The sequence below is a fragment of the Paramisgurnus dabryanus genome, chromosome 12, assembly GCF_030506205.2.
Source record: "Paramisgurnus dabryanus chromosome 12, PD_genome_1.1, whole genome shotgun sequence".
Lineage (NCBI taxonomy): Eukaryota > Metazoa > Chordata > Actinopteri > Cypriniformes > Cobitidae > Paramisgurnus > Paramisgurnus dabryanus.
In genome coordinates this window covers 16,701,562-16,717,657 of record NC_133348.1, presented here as the reverse complement: position 1 = coordinate 16,717,657, position 16,096 = coordinate 16,701,562, and positions in this window count along the sequence as shown.

The following is a 16,096-nucleotide window of genomic DNA, read 5'->3' as shown; positions in this document are numbered from 1 at the left end:
GCGACCCCCCGGAACGAGAGAATGAGGACATTCCAGACATTCTGTTACAGGACATAGGTGAGGAGTCCAGTGGCATGGAACAAGACCTTGCTGTAGCTCTCTCTCTCTCTCTCTCTCTCTCTCTCTCTCTCTCTCTCTCTCTCTCTCTCTCTCTCTCTCTCTCTCTTTCTCTTTCTCTCTCTCTCTCTCCCTCTAAGCCCATTATGTAATTACTGTTCTCCTCGCATCACTCATATAAGGGGATAATAGAGGTTCTTACACTCCAAAATAATGCTGGGTTGTAAACTATGGCCTAACACAACTGATGGGTATAAATTAACCTTTGCTTGGTTGTTTTTAGCTAAAATGCTGGAATGTTTAAAGCCATGGTTGGGTCAAATATGGATTAGGTTATATTGTCTAGGTCTTACATTTACACATTTGGCAGACACATTTAAAGTAACTTACAATGCATTAAGGAATACATTTTATAAGTATGTGTGTTCCCTACATAGGTGTCATTTACACTGGGGACGCTGGGGACATGTCCCCACCACTTTTTGAAATGGCTGATTTTGTCCCCACCACTTTTTGAAAGCATTTGGATAAAATATTTTGAAAAATCACTTTCTTAGTATTTTGTCAAGTTTTCAGTACAAATATCTTAAGATTATTAAATTAAGATGCTTTTTCTTGATGAGCAAAATTTTCTCACCCCCGTTGGCAGATGTTTTTACTTGTTTTAAGCACAAATTCACTTAAATTGTATAGTTTTTGTCTAAAAACTAGACTTATTTTCTAACTATATTTTGTTCATCAAGAAAAAGCATCTTAATTTAAGAATGTTTAGATATGTCTACTGAAAACAAGACAAAAATACTAAGAAAGTCTGATTTTCAAGAAAAAAAATATTTGTATTTTTGTCTTGTTTTCGGTAAAAATATCTAAATATTCTTAGATTAAGATGCTTTTTCTTGATGAGCAAAATGCCCAAGAAAGTAAGACTAGTTTTTAGACCAAAAATATTTAAGTTAATATTAAATTTAAGTGATTTTGTGCATAAAACAAGCAAAAAAAATCTGCCAATGGGGCAAGCAATTTTTTTCTTGAATTTTTCTTAAAATTAGTGTTTAAGAAAAATTTTCAAGATTTTTTGCTTATCCCATTGGCAGATTTTTTTGCTTGTTTTATGCACAAAATCACTTACATTTGGTATTTTTGGTCTAAAAACTAGACATATTTTCTTAGGTCATTTTGCTCATCAAGAAAAAGCATCTTAATTTAAGAATTTTTAGATATTTTTACTGAAAACAAGACAAAAAAATATTTTCCCCGTCCTACTGTAATGTTTTTTCATCTGATCTTTTGTCCCCACCACTTTTCAACACAAACTGACGCCCCTGGTTCCCTAGGATCGAACCCACAATCTTTTGTGCACACAAACATGTAACATAATTTTTTCCTGAATTGTGTTATTCTTCTCTTTCAGATGTGTCTGCAACCCTAAAAATGGTACATAAGTCAGTAGGCAACAAAGGCCTGTTTTCTTCTTTAAAAGGGGTCAAAGGCAGCAATGCAGGGGGTTTGCCAATTATTTGCTTAGCCTCAAACTAAGTGCACAAACGAGACTATTATGTTAACTCATAACAAAAATAAAACACAATAAGATAAACTTTAGCAAATGTTTCATTCTTCTACATTAAAAAGTATGTGAAATAAATTTAACATATAAGTATATGACTCGCTACATAAATAGTGATTATTGTATACAACCTAACTTCAAAGAAAACATCTATGTACTGCATGTGGTGGCAATTTCATAATATTTGTACAATTCACATTGTATGAATTCATAAGTACGATTGTTGGAAGTAAGTGTTCTCTTTTTTCTCTAATGGTGCTTTGCAAAAATGCAAAATTGTGAAAAGTTCTATAGACCCCTTTTGCGCGGACGTCACAGATAAGTCACGGCGCTAGCTGGAAGGAAAACAAGCGGAAAACTTACTGGAGGCGGCTAATACAAACCAACACAGGGTCGGCTACACAAGGAGCTTTCAAAATGTCGTCTTGTTGTGTTGTTGGTTGCCAGAATCGACGGAGAACAGGCAATTTGAAGTTTTATCGGATACCTGCTGCCACTGCCAGACAAAAAAAAAACGACGACAGCTATGGTTAAAGCTAAGAAAACTCACTAGCTACCGTCTGTTAAAGCGTTGAGGGGAATCTTTCTGCCTCCAGCTAAGCCCCGCCCACACAAATACGTCACATTGAAACAGAAACACCATAACAGTTTTTTTTTCTAGACTTGCAGTTTGTGGCGGGACATTCATGAGGTGCACATCCGCATTTAAATGTAACTTGCTCAGTGGAGCGCGTCAAATGACTGTCATGTGAGAGAGAGATAGTGATAAACGCAATGTGCAAACATCTATTTGTGGTGGTCAATTTAAATTTTCTGGCAAACTGAGAAATAAATGAATGTATGGGAATGTACAACGACGCTCTCACTTGTACGATGTCACAGCAGTAGGCATCGCAAATATAATACAGTAGGCACGTTTATAATCCCTCCCACCCCGAAGTGTTACTAAACTTGAGGGAAAAGCTAACCAAGCCAAAGTAAGATGTTCTCACCCGACCTGACCGGAACCAAACCGTGGGGTAATATGCAATGGAAAAAGCGCCATATATTACAGGCCAGGTTTAAGTCCAAAGTCCAAATAAGTGTTTTACGCAATAGCTGACAAGGGGTCCATCTGCTTCCCCTCTTTATTCACCAAAGGGCACTTGGCCTGAAACAGGTTGGATAAATGCTAACCACATAATCAGTAGTCAAGTCAATACTCTACTGTCCATCCACATGACTGTAGCTGAACTTCAGGAGCCGCTCTCCCTGATCTGTCTTCCAAACCTGAACACGGGCGTTGGTTGGCACATACTCTTCATTCGTTAATGCTGTCTCCATTTTCACTTTCCATCTCCTGCTGCCACGCTTCCAGTAAATCTCACGTCCCCTGCACATACAATTTATTAGAAAGGGTGAGCCTCCACCGGGCACCCTCTCTTATAGACTCCATTACATTCCTGTAAAACTGTAATATAAATAAAAGCATCCCACATCACCTTATAGCTCTTATTGATAAATAGTTTGTGGCCCTTATTAAGAGAAACTTTAGACGTAGCATGAGGATTGTAAAACTGCAGTCGCCAAGATTAGCCTAAAATGTAAATTGTTTAAGTGTGGGAAAATATGCAGTGTATATTTTTGTAGAACACACACGGTTTATGTGTTCAATGTAGGCAAAGATTTATACAGAACATGTGCGTCTAACATTTTAGTGTAACGGGAGCATGATGTACCACTATAGCATCTTTTAAAATGAAGACGTATCTTTTGGGGGTTGTTTCAAACATTCTAGGTTGGAAAGGATGAAAATGATTAAACGTTGCTTTTGAACTGAATTGAACTCTGACTGACTGCTGGTAGATCCTTTTATTGCACCCAAATGTCATAGTTTGTTTCAGATTGTATCAGAATGTATCAGATTAAAAAAAACATGGTGTACAGAATGACATTTTCAACCATGAAAAATGTATTTCATATGGCTTATATAAACTGCAGAGGCAGCTGAACGTCATTTTCAAACACATGTTTGAGCAACATGTTTGATACTTTAGTTGGTATTTACTGATTACAGTCCTTTACCCAAATTGTATTTTATAAAAATCTTACTAAGGCTTTTTTATTCAGAACACTGCTAGCCCGCACTTAGACTGATCATCATTTTAATAGGAAGTCACAGATTTACAATGATATTAAAGGTTTTTATAGAGTAAGCTTATGCCCAAACCAGATAAAAATAATATTTGTAGAAAATTTATCGTCCAATCACAGTGAAATACAATCATCTGGCTCTCCAGAACTAACCTTCCTATCCCACTTTGATTGAAAATAACAGTCTACGAAAAACGATAGCGTAGGTCCTGGCATTGTGCATATACTTGGCTGAAAAACTGTACAGAGTTATAGATATGCTATTGCTTTGTGACAGGCCAGCAAACTTGTATGGTGTCTGTCACTCCAACAGCGGGTTTTAAACATCTCAAGGGCCGAAATTAAAATTCATTACAGCCACCACAGCCTGTTACAGCAAGCGCCACCAAATGTCAAGGTGGTCATTATTTTAATCTGACTATTCAGTGACTTCACTCAAACTAAGAGATTTTTTCCAAAAGCCACACAGTTGGGTCATGATAAAGACCCTGATTTCTTAACTCATGGAATATTGTTGTTATTGTAACATATATTATCCCACCATGCCTAAAAGTCATAAGCCAGAAAGCAAAATTGCATTTTCAGCTCGAAAGTGTATAGAATCAGGTTATTAAATGTTAATTGCTCGGTTACATGTAACAGAAGTGAACTTTCTATAAAAAAGACTGATGCCAAAAACCGGTGCGCGGTAGAGGAATGACATCAGTAGTTTCATCCTGGCATTACATAGGAAGTTCTGTGTTGCCTCGTTCCTAAATGAAAGCCGCTGGTATGTGCCACATAAAGAGCCACATTATATTCCACCTTCATGCTGTATATCCTTTCACTACCACACCCTTCCTCATAGCTCAAGGTCAGGACGAGTCCACTGTAAAAACTGGTCATGTTTGTGAAGGAACTTTTTTGTTTCTCTAGGTGATTACCGAAAGGTCAAAGGATCAAAGCTGGTTTAATGTCTTGAAAATATTTATATTAGGTGTTGTTAACTACCACGCACTTAGTTACATAAGCATACTAACATAATAAGAAAATGTTTGGTAACACTTTATTTTACGACCCGCAAAGTACCGCGTAATTAAACCGAATTTACAGCGTACCTATTTGTAACAACAGAGTACCTCTACAGTACGTACTTGTAGTTATAAGGGAACAATATTTTAAGTTTGGGGTAATAAGGGGGTAAGAATATATGGAAAATTATTCTCTAAGTATTTCATAACTACAGGGTACCTATTGTAATATTACGTGGTATGTATGACTTACGTCTATGGGTAATATGGTCTATGTGTAATATGTTTTTTTTTTCATATTTGCTACTTACCTGATGAAGTGTTTTGTATAGCCTACAGTTGATGTCTACAAGCCACGTCGGCAAATAAAATATAACACACAATAAAAATAATAGCAACTTGTACCTCTTTGATCTGTATATGTATACAGGAGTTACCAGGTAACTCTTATTTTGCGGGCTGTAAATTAAAGTGGGGCTTATTCCCCAATTGTTCTGTGTATGTACCAGGTAACTCTCATATTTGCGGGCTGTAAACTAAAGTGGTGCTTTGTTCACCTCTTGTTATAAATGTTATAGGGTAAATACCATAAACATACAGAATATTGTTATTTTTATTTTAAAACAACTTATTTCAAAACATCTTTAAAACACTATAATAAAGCCAACACTTAATGTTTATTATCCTCTGTTGGTGTTCTTGTCCACTCGGATGATGAGTTGATGTCGTCTCACAAATGCTGTTCTGCATTACATATAAAAAACATAAATGAAAGCCTTCAGTAAATGTTTCTTCACTGTGCCTTGACAGAAACAGAGTTTTCTGAGCCAGTTACTTTAATAACTTAGGCTAACTTATGTGCTAGCTAACCTGCTACCGTTAGCTAGCAACTTTCTTGAGAAACATTGTTTGAAATGCGTGAGTCATGTATTAACAAAACCAGTCACCTTATCCAGCATGCGGATCCTGCTAACATCACTCGCAGCCGTATTCCACAGTGTAGAACGTTTTTAAAACCTCTTAAAGAAATTTCACCTCAGGATCGCGTTCCAGCAAACCTCCTGCAGACAGCCGCGCGTTCTACACCTGCGCAGTAGCCTACGCATGTAGTCGTCTTTTGCTTTAGCGGGAGCTGATATCTGCTGTTGTTTCATTCTGGTTTGCCATTGCATAAATTATATTTGGCTAAAATACTTGTGTTTACAGTAAATAAATTGCAAAGCACCACTTCAAATATGTCCGCAAATGTAGGAGTTTCCTGGTAAATAGGGAATAAGTTGCTATTTTTATTGTACTTACCTTAAAAAAAGATAACCACATTAAATCAGCTGGACTTTTGTTATTAAAAGCAAGTAATATAGGCTACTAAAATAAAAGCTCAACCAGTTGACTTTGGGACTCACTGTTATCACCCCGGACATTATTCCCATCCTGTTGTTGCTTGTTGTAGTCCAAGAAAAGAGATTTACATTGGAGACGATAACTCGCGTCATCATTTACTTTGGGGTTTGTACCTTTTGCATATCTTTAACATGTACTTCTACACACAAAAGGAAATAAGTGTTCTTTAATACGTAACAGATAAAAGTTGTTTGGCTTGCTACTTAACTTTTTAATCTTGCTATGAAGTATTCAAAGATTTAGAGTTTGCTTTCACCTAAAAACAACAATTTTATGTTTATTTACACAACAATGCTATTTTAGGGGTCTGAAAATGCTAAAATGGTTTTCATATTATGTGTTCAGAAATGCAACATCACCAACTACTGGCCTGGCATGCATACACTGTAAAAAAAATCCGTAGAAATTACAATGTTATTGCAGCTGGGTTGCCGGTAATTTACCGTAGATTTAAAATTATGTTATTTACTGGCAAGAGTTTGTTCAAAGTTAAATAAATTTTAAATATTAACAAGTCTTTATCTTCACAGAATAAAACTATACAATAACAGCCTCATGCAAAGCATTCTGGGAACCAGAAATCATCATTAACCTTTTTCTGTTTTTTGCTTCAGATTTTGTTTCCCAGAATGTTTTGCTTGATGCTGTTTTTTTAGTTTTACTCTGTAAAGACAAAGACTTATAAATGTTAAATGTTCATTTAACTTTGAACAAAATGTTGCCAGTAAATAACATAAATTTAAATCTACGGTAAATTACCGGCAACCCAGCTGCAATTTCTACGGATTTTTTTTACAGTGTATTACAGTGTTTTAGTTGTTTTCGCAGAAAACTATTTGTAAGCAAAATAAAAACTAAAAGAAAACCTTCTTTTCATTTTCACACATTGCTGTTGTGTAAACGTACGCTAAGAGAGCATATGCGCAGATTCTGTCGCATTCTCCTTTGAGTTGTTGTTTTCCCATTGTTCTGCAATTGATAAAGTTTATCCATTGGTTCCTAACACTGTAATTGCCGCCTTGAACTGATGAACTGAATCCACATGCTAAATTAAATCTTCCCAGTCTTCCACTCACACGCTGTTCTTATTTGCGGCGACCTCTATTAGTTTGCCATATTTACGCCTATTTTCATTAGCTGTACGTGGTGTGACATGTCTCAGGCCAAACGATAGGGCCGGAATTTGGTTTGGTTAGAGGTTGTTGGAACCGCTAAAGAGCTAATTCCTTCAGTATTCGTCAGATCAAAATGTCACAAGGGGTTTTCTAATCACAAGGCATCTTTCTGAAATAGTACACGAGTAGTAAGTTCTGTACTGAGTCTGTGCTCTGTTAGATGAGACTTGGATTCACATTGTGTTCTCACAGTTTGTCATTCAATTTAGTGTCAGCCACATACGTGAGGTCAATGTAAAATAAAACCCAGAAAACTCTGTACAACATGAGCCAGTGCTATGTTTATAGCTCCATTAACACATTTAAAATTGAGTTAGCGTCCAGCATGAGGGTTTGGACAATGGTGACGTCTTTTACAGTACATGTTTGCCCATTAGCTACCTTTATACAATATCTATTCTCCATGTGCAGGATAATGATATCACAATAATTTACTGTATAATGAAACATACTGAGATTAATTTGTCAATGTGAAATATTAATGGATCCACACATCCATGTTAGTCTTCTAGATTTGAATTAGCTTTATTTACAAGCAGTTATGATGGATTAAATGATTACCTAGCAACAAAACATCTTCAAGCACCACAGAGAGAAAATTTGTGGCTTTGCATGAACAAGATGCTGTGTGAAGTCACGATACAAATATTTGATGGCTGCCTTAAAGGTTAATGTTGAAAAAATACTGTCAGTGGGCAGTTCCTTTACACATGCTTCCAATGTTCATCTCCTCTGACCACAGGCTGTGATTGGTGTTGACGGACCAGAACCACGTTCTTATATCTCTGGAAAATTAAGATAAAAATATTCTTCCTTAAAGTGCTTGTTTGTCTGTTTGGGGGGGAATGTGTGATGTCTTGCGTTAAAAATGTTTGACCAATGTTTTTCACGTCTCATATCATGTATAACACTTTTTTACCATACAGCTAAATTGCTCTAGTTCTTTTTCACTTTTATGGAAACAAGTGATCATGATGTTTTTTTAAATACACCATTTTTGTTCTTTGGAAGGACGTCATAAATTTTCTCATTTAACATATTTCTAAAGGTGCCATTGACATACAATTCACCATAGAAATTCAAAGAAATCAAACCATAGATGTCCAAAAATAAGTTATGTGTAATGTAAAATGATACAGGAAAAAGTATTGAACATGCTTACTGAAATGTATTTAATACTTTGTACAAAAGCCTTTCTTGGTAATGAAAGCTTCAACACTCCTCCTATAGCGAACAAAAAGTAGTCACATTCATTAGTCAGGTGTAATTTTTTACCCTTTCCTTTGTCCACACAAACAGTCTTCAAATCTTGAACTCTGATCTTTAGTTCTTTCCAAAGATTTTCAATTGGTTTCAAGTCAGATGCTGAGCCATTCTAGCAACTTTATTTTCTTTCTCTGAAACCAAATGTTTTTTTTACATCTTATAAGATTTTCAAAATGTGATAGACCACAAACATGAGGATAAAAAATACTAGATTAAACCGTTTTGCTCCTATAGTGTGTGGTGTGCCATGATGTGTCAAAGACAGCACACCACACACAAACAGATTTTCAAACAGTCTCGACTGTGAACACAGGAAATCTCGCAAAATCTCTCAAGACTTCAGAATAAGAATGGCGGACGATATGCAGGAAGAAATGTCTATGCTTTCATTTTCCATCCTCTTGCTTTCAGATTGAATATTGTTTAGTTTCAAGTGATAATCTCAAGAATGTGCGCACGTTTGTCCTCGGGGTTCCCCCAACACATCAGGATTTCTGATTAAACGACTCCGACGTTCTTTCAATAAGGTCCGGACACTCTAAACACACCTCACACCAAGGGAAAATCTGATAAGATAATCTGTAGAACCATCAAGATAATCGGGACATAGCTAGGATTGTCGGAAGGGGGGAAATCGGCCCAAAATCAGCCCGATTATCTTTTGGTGTGTACACAGCATGAGATGTTTCTGGTATGACACCTTGGTAATGAGACACTATTTAATAGGCCATCAGTTGGGACTAAACCTGTTATTATTATTTGCACTGAAAAGGGGCAGGTTTGCTTTTTATATTGAGTGTCTTGCATTTTCATGCCGTTTGCATGTCCTATTCTTCAGGGGTCCAATACTTTTGCCTGTGTCATTTTACATAATTACACATAACTTAATTTATGAATCTGTGGTTTGATTTCTTTGCATATATGGATTGCATGGGTTGTTACCAACATCTGGTGAAGGTTTCATGTCAATAGCCCCATTAGAAGTATAGTTGCTAAATAATTTACCCGCTGTATGTGAGAGTGAGTAAATGAAAACGAAATTTGTATTTTTTGGATTAACGTACATTAGCGTTGCTTTATGTTAAAGATGCCTAAGATCTAATACGCTTTCATTAAAAGATCATTTAATGTTGCAGAGCTTATGAAAGAACACTTTTCACAAAAATGAATGGTGCCGAAAAGTTCTTCACATCAATAACAAACAGGCTTTAAGTTAACATTCTTAAAGGGGTCATAGTGTGAAAATCTGACTTTTTCAATGTTAAAGTGGTATAATTGGGTCTCCAGTGCTTCTTTCAACCTTGAAAACGTGAAAAAGATCAACTCAGTAACTCAGTAAAGTTTTGGTAAACCATTCTCTGCAAGCATATAAAAAAAAGGTCATTCAGATTTTGCCTATTTTGTGACATAGGTAGCAAGTAATTAAAATAATTCTACACCCTAAATCTGCAGTATCCAACCACGGCACTTGCATTTATTGAAGAAAAAGAGAGAGAGAAAAAATTATTGACACCACAATTGAGTTTCAATTTCAACAAACCACCATCATTGCGATCAGCGTTTGCAATTCAACAGCTCATTTGCATTTTAAAGGACACACCCAAAAACGGCACATTTTTGGTTGCACCTACAAAGGGACAATTTAAACATGCTATAATAAATTATGCATGGGGTATTTTGAGCTAAAACTTCACATACGCACCCTGGGAACACCAAAGACTTATTTTACATCCTAAAAAAATCTGATAATATGACCCCTTTGAAAGACCAATGTATTATCTTTTATAGCCTGTTGAACCATTTTCACTTTTGTGCCACACAAAGGTTCTGTGGATGTTTCTTTGTGGAACCATAAAGCCTTACAAACAACGTTTCAGGAAGCTTTATTTTTAAGAGAGTATAAGAAACAATCCTCTATAGCGCTGTCTGAAAGTTGTTTGGCTCTGTACTTTTCCTTTCACGTGAGATCGCTCTCTCCACACGTGTTTTGTAAAATGTTTTCCCCCTTTTGAGAGTTTCTATGACTCCAGTCATTATTGTATATTATGGTCTTCCCTCAAATATGAAGGGTGATGATGATGTTGGAAAAGCTCCTTTAAAGTTCATGGAAAAGTATATTTGAATCTGATTCGAGAGGTATCATCGTCAGACTTTATCTAAAGGGCAGGTTGTTAGGTCTATCATGGAGAAGAACCACAAGATTGTTCTTGTCAAAAGATATTACCACTCTTAAAAACACCTGCTTGCGTTGTTTTCATTATAGGATTTCGCAGAAACCAGAATGTACAGACTAAATTATCTTATGAATAGTTTCCTTATAGATACAAGTATGTTTGTGCTTGGTTCAGCAAACCTCATGTGAGGTCTTCAAATCATTATCCAGACCTCCCTCAACCACCTGGCATCAGCAAAACGGAAAGGCCAGAATACTGCAGCCCCTGATTTTAAGTCCAAGACCATCAACAGTGTTGGTGTCTAGCCTGCACCCCTGGCAAGGTCTTCATCACTATTCAGTTGTGGATTTCTCTTCCTGCTGCCAAATAATTACTATCACTACAGTATGGTCTACTGTACATCGAGTATTTAAAGGAAGTTGGAATTTTGTTGTTTATAAATGATTGTTTATACGTTATACAGTATCAGAAACAAAATCTAAAGAAATAATAGAGGAATCAAAGTTGGATTTCAATTATTTATTTCAGATATATAATATCAAGATTATATTTCACAGAATGCTCTAAACTGTGTAAACAAGTAACTTTTGTGTCCACACTGAAAACAAAGCCACAACCAAGCAGATTATACAGTATGTGATGTTTTCATCATGTAGAGGGGGATTATGGACCTTTGAGATTTCATAGAGGATGCGGTTACACACTGGTTCCAAGCAATCAACAAAATGTCTCTTTGTGCATCTTATAGTCATGACATTTGACCAATCACATCTGAGAAACAGATCTTCTCGGACCGCTCTGACAGGATTTTAAAATGCGAGACATATTTTGTAACTTGCTGATATGAATTTTTGAAAATGGAACAAACAAAACTCAAAGCCAATGCGGTTTGCTGGTTAATGTCCATGCAAAAGACGATCACTTCTTGGGAAACATTTTTGGAATAAAGATCTGTTGTTGTGTTTTCCCTTTTATTTCCTTTCTTTTTTAAATGAAAAATCCACATGTCTTTATGGAAAACATATTCTTTTTCTTGCTTTCCCGCTAATTATGTTGGCTTGAGAAAGCCAACATACTGTTGTTGCACTTAAACTTATTATTATTATTATGTTGGCTTGAGAAAGCCAACATACTGTTGTTGCACTTAAACTTATTATTATTATTATTCTTTTTCTTCTGAGACTAAAATTTCTAACTCTAACTCGTCCTAGAGCTTTCAAGCTACAGCCATCAAACTTTGGACATACCTTCGGTCTGATCTGACTCGAGTTGCTATATCTTTTCTAACTGATGGGACCTTCCGAATTCCTAAACGGGGCGCTGAAACTCCCCAAAATTTCCATTCACTTAACATTGAGACAAACTTTGACGGGTCATAGCTGCGAGTGAGAAACTTGTAGAAACTTGTGGCTTACCACATTTAAGGAGGCTGACAGGCTGTGTAAGAACATACCTCACAATGGGGTGTAAGCTGTACCCCTGGGGTGTAAGAGGCCCCCAAATTTTCCCATTGACTTATAATGGGGCAGGAAATATGCCCATAAAAGGGAAAAAAAGCGTCCCAGATGGAATATCTTCACTTTAGAGTGTCTTAGAGACATGGGGGTGGGCTCATTTTACTCAAGCATCCAATCAGTCTCTTAGGATCACCCCAGAGATATTAAGCCACGCCCCTAGCAACAATTTTGGGTACCCTAGCAACATCTCCCATAGACTACCATTATAAAAAGCCCAGATGGATATCTTTGCACCAGAGTGTCATAGAGACATAGGGGTGGGCTCATTTTACTCAGGCATCCAATCAGTCTCTTAGGATTCTTATTGAGGTATTAAGCCACGCCCCTAGCAACAAAATATGAAGACCCTAGCAACATAATAAACAAAGCCTTATATCTCTGGATCTGAACATCGTAGAGACACAGGGGTTGGACCGTTTTTCTTGTGGCTTGAAGTGTAATCATTATGGGATGCCAATTTTTTCCCTAGCAACCAAACTTAGTACCCTAGCAACGGAATAAACAAAGCCTTATATCTCCGCTTCAGAACATCATAGAGACACGGGGGTTGGACCGTTTTACTTGTGGCTTGAAGGGTGATCATTATGGGATGCCAATTTTCTCCCTAGCAACCAAACTTAGTACCCTAGCAACGCAATAAATGTTAGCTTCATGCTAGCTTCTTGCTAATCATGCTAGCTTCATGCTAGCTTCATGCTAATCATGCTAACATCATGCTAGCTTCATGCTAATCATGCTAACTTCATGCTAGCTTCATGCTAATCATGCTAACTTCATGCTAGCTTCATGCTAATCATGCTAACATCATGCTAGCTTCATGCTAATCATGCTAGCATCATGCTAGCTTCATGCTAATCATGCTAGCATCATGCTAGCTTAATGCTAATCATACTAGCATCATGCTAGCTTCATGCTAACTTCATGCTAATCATGCTAGCTTCATGCTAACTTCATGCTAATCATGCTAGCATCATGCTAGCTTCATGCTAATCATGCTAGCATCATGCTAGCTTCATGCTAATCATGCTAGCTTCATGCTAATCATGCTAGCATCATGCTAACTTCATGCTAATCATGCTAGCATCAAGCTAGCTTCATGCTAATCATGCTAGCATCATGCTAGCTTCATGCTAATCATGCTAGCATCATGCTAGCTTCATGCAAATCATGCTAGCATCATGCTAGCTTCATGCTAATCATGCTAGCATCATGCTAGCTTCATGCTAATCATGCTAGCATCATGCTAGCTTCATGCTAATCATGCTAACATCATGCTAGCATCATACTAGCTTCATGCTAATCATGCTAGCTTCATGCTAATCATGCTAGCATCATGCTAGCTTCATGCTAATCATGCTAGCATCATGCTAGCTTCATGCTTATCATGCTAGCTTCATGCTAATCATGCTAGCATCAAGCTAGCTTCATTCTAATCATGCTAGCATCATGCTAGCTTCATGCTAATCATGCTAACATCATGCTAGCTTCATGGTAAATCATGCTACCTTCATGCTAATCATGTTAGCATCAAGCTAGCTTCATTCTAATCATGCTAGCTTCATGCTAATCATGCTAACATCATGCTAGCATCATACTAGCTTCATGCTAATCATGCTAGCTTCATGCTAATCATGCTAGCATCATGCTAGCTTCATGCTAATCATGCTAGCATCATGCTAGCTTCATGCTTATCATGCTAGCTTCATGCTAATCATGCTAGCATCAAGCTAGCTTCATTCTAATCATGCTAGCATCATGCTAGCTTCATGCTAATCATGCTAACATCATGCTAGCTTCATGGTAAATCATGCTACCTTCATACTTAAACATACTAACAGCCAGATAGCCTACTAAACTAAACTTATGTCAAACCGTTTTAAACGTTCAGGCTACGCTTTCTCAAGCCAACATAAAGTTTGTCTTCAAACTTTACTATCTAGTTTGATTCATGAACTGCACTTGTGTGTTTTCTATTCACGAGAAGTGGATATAAACAGTTTCCTGTGTGCAGCGAACGGCCAAACACAAGTAGGCTACTTTGTGACTGCATGTTTATCTGCAGCTCAAAGTGCATTTCCACCGACACGCAGTGCGTCTCTGCAGGTGCGCATCGGTGTGAGAAACGCATAAAGAAGCGTCTGTGACGATGCTGAAACCCAGGCTACGACCCCAAAGTCTCCCCCGCTTTCATCATTAAAGTCTACTGATGAAAAAATAAGCGATGAGCGCTTCTAGGTTTACACATTTTATGAAGCACCTTTCATACGCGGGGCCCTCCGGCTTCTTTAACGTAACACTCAGCTGTCTGTCTGCACCATTGGTTTCTCAACACTGGACTCTTGCCCAAAGCCTGGAACCCATCGGCAGAATCATCTGTCTGAACTTTTCTCTTGTACACATCGCTGTTTCCTCTCGTCTATATTTGTCCTATAAGCGAGCTCTTTCTCTGTGGTTAAAAATCGTCTTTTAAAAAAATAAAACTTCTATGTTATTGCAAAACCTTATGACTTTATTTTTCTTTACAATACTAGTGGAGAAATCTTGGTAGCTCCTTTCGGTAAAATTATAAGTATGTTTTTAAGGTTCACAAATGCACCACAAAATTATTACGAAATTGGTTCAACACTCCAAGTCGTCCAAAGCCATACAGCAATTTAGTGCTGGAAATATATTGATATTGAGATCTTTACCGAGATCTGGTTGAATAATTTGTTCACATATACGGTTCACATTAAATCAGGCACTGGTAAACACATCACTAGAGAGAAAGAGGAGCTTTCATATGAGACGCATATGATATTTTCTTAGTATGTATTGTCTATAAGCTTAAAGGAAAACACCACCCTTTCTATATTTTACTATGTTCTTACCTCAACTTAGACAAATGAATACATACCTAACTTTTTTTCAATGAGTGCACTAATCTTTGTACAGCGCTTAGTGAATGTGTTAGCATTTAGCCTAGCCCCATTCATTCCTTAGGATCCAAACTGGGATGAATTTAGAAGCCACCAAACACTTCCATGTTTTCCCTATTTAAAGCAACACTATGTAGTTTTTTTTTACCTTTAAATAATGTCTCTAAAATTATTTCAGTGATAGAACAACTTTTAACTGGACAAATTGTACTGTTGCTGCAACCTGAGCAGCCTCCTAGCTGCTACAAGCACACTCTGAAAGTGGCAGTGGAGGGTAGGAAACACAGCCCCGCCCCTCCCCCTGCCTGCAGAAGAGTGTCTGATACCAGGCACTGTTGCGCTTTTTAACCACATGGGGGAGCTGTAAGTCATTTTTACATGGAAACTACATAGTGTTGCTTTAAAGACTGATACATGAGTAGTTACACAAGTATGTATGTTGGCACAAAAATAAAACCTGGGGATTTTTAAGCGGATAAAAACGAAAACTATATTGTATGGCGGAAGAGCACTTAGTTGCAGCACTTCGACCTTGGCGCGCAGTAAGATCATCACTGCTAACTACTCTCCCTCAAACTTCCAGCAATATTACTATCTTTAAATAGGGAAAACATGGAAGTGTTTGGTGGCTTCTAAATTCATCCCTGTTTGGATCTCAAGGAATGGATGGGGCTAAGCTAAATGCTAACACATTCATGACGTGCTGTACAAAGATTAAGTGCGCTCATTGATAAAAGTCAGGTATGTATTAATTAGTCTAAGTTGAGGTAAGAACATAGTAAAATATTAAAAACCGCTGGTGTTTTACATCAACCTTTAAGTCTCTGTTTATTGTATTATTGCTTTCTTTTACTATTCTACTTGCAAAACGTCCAAAGTCT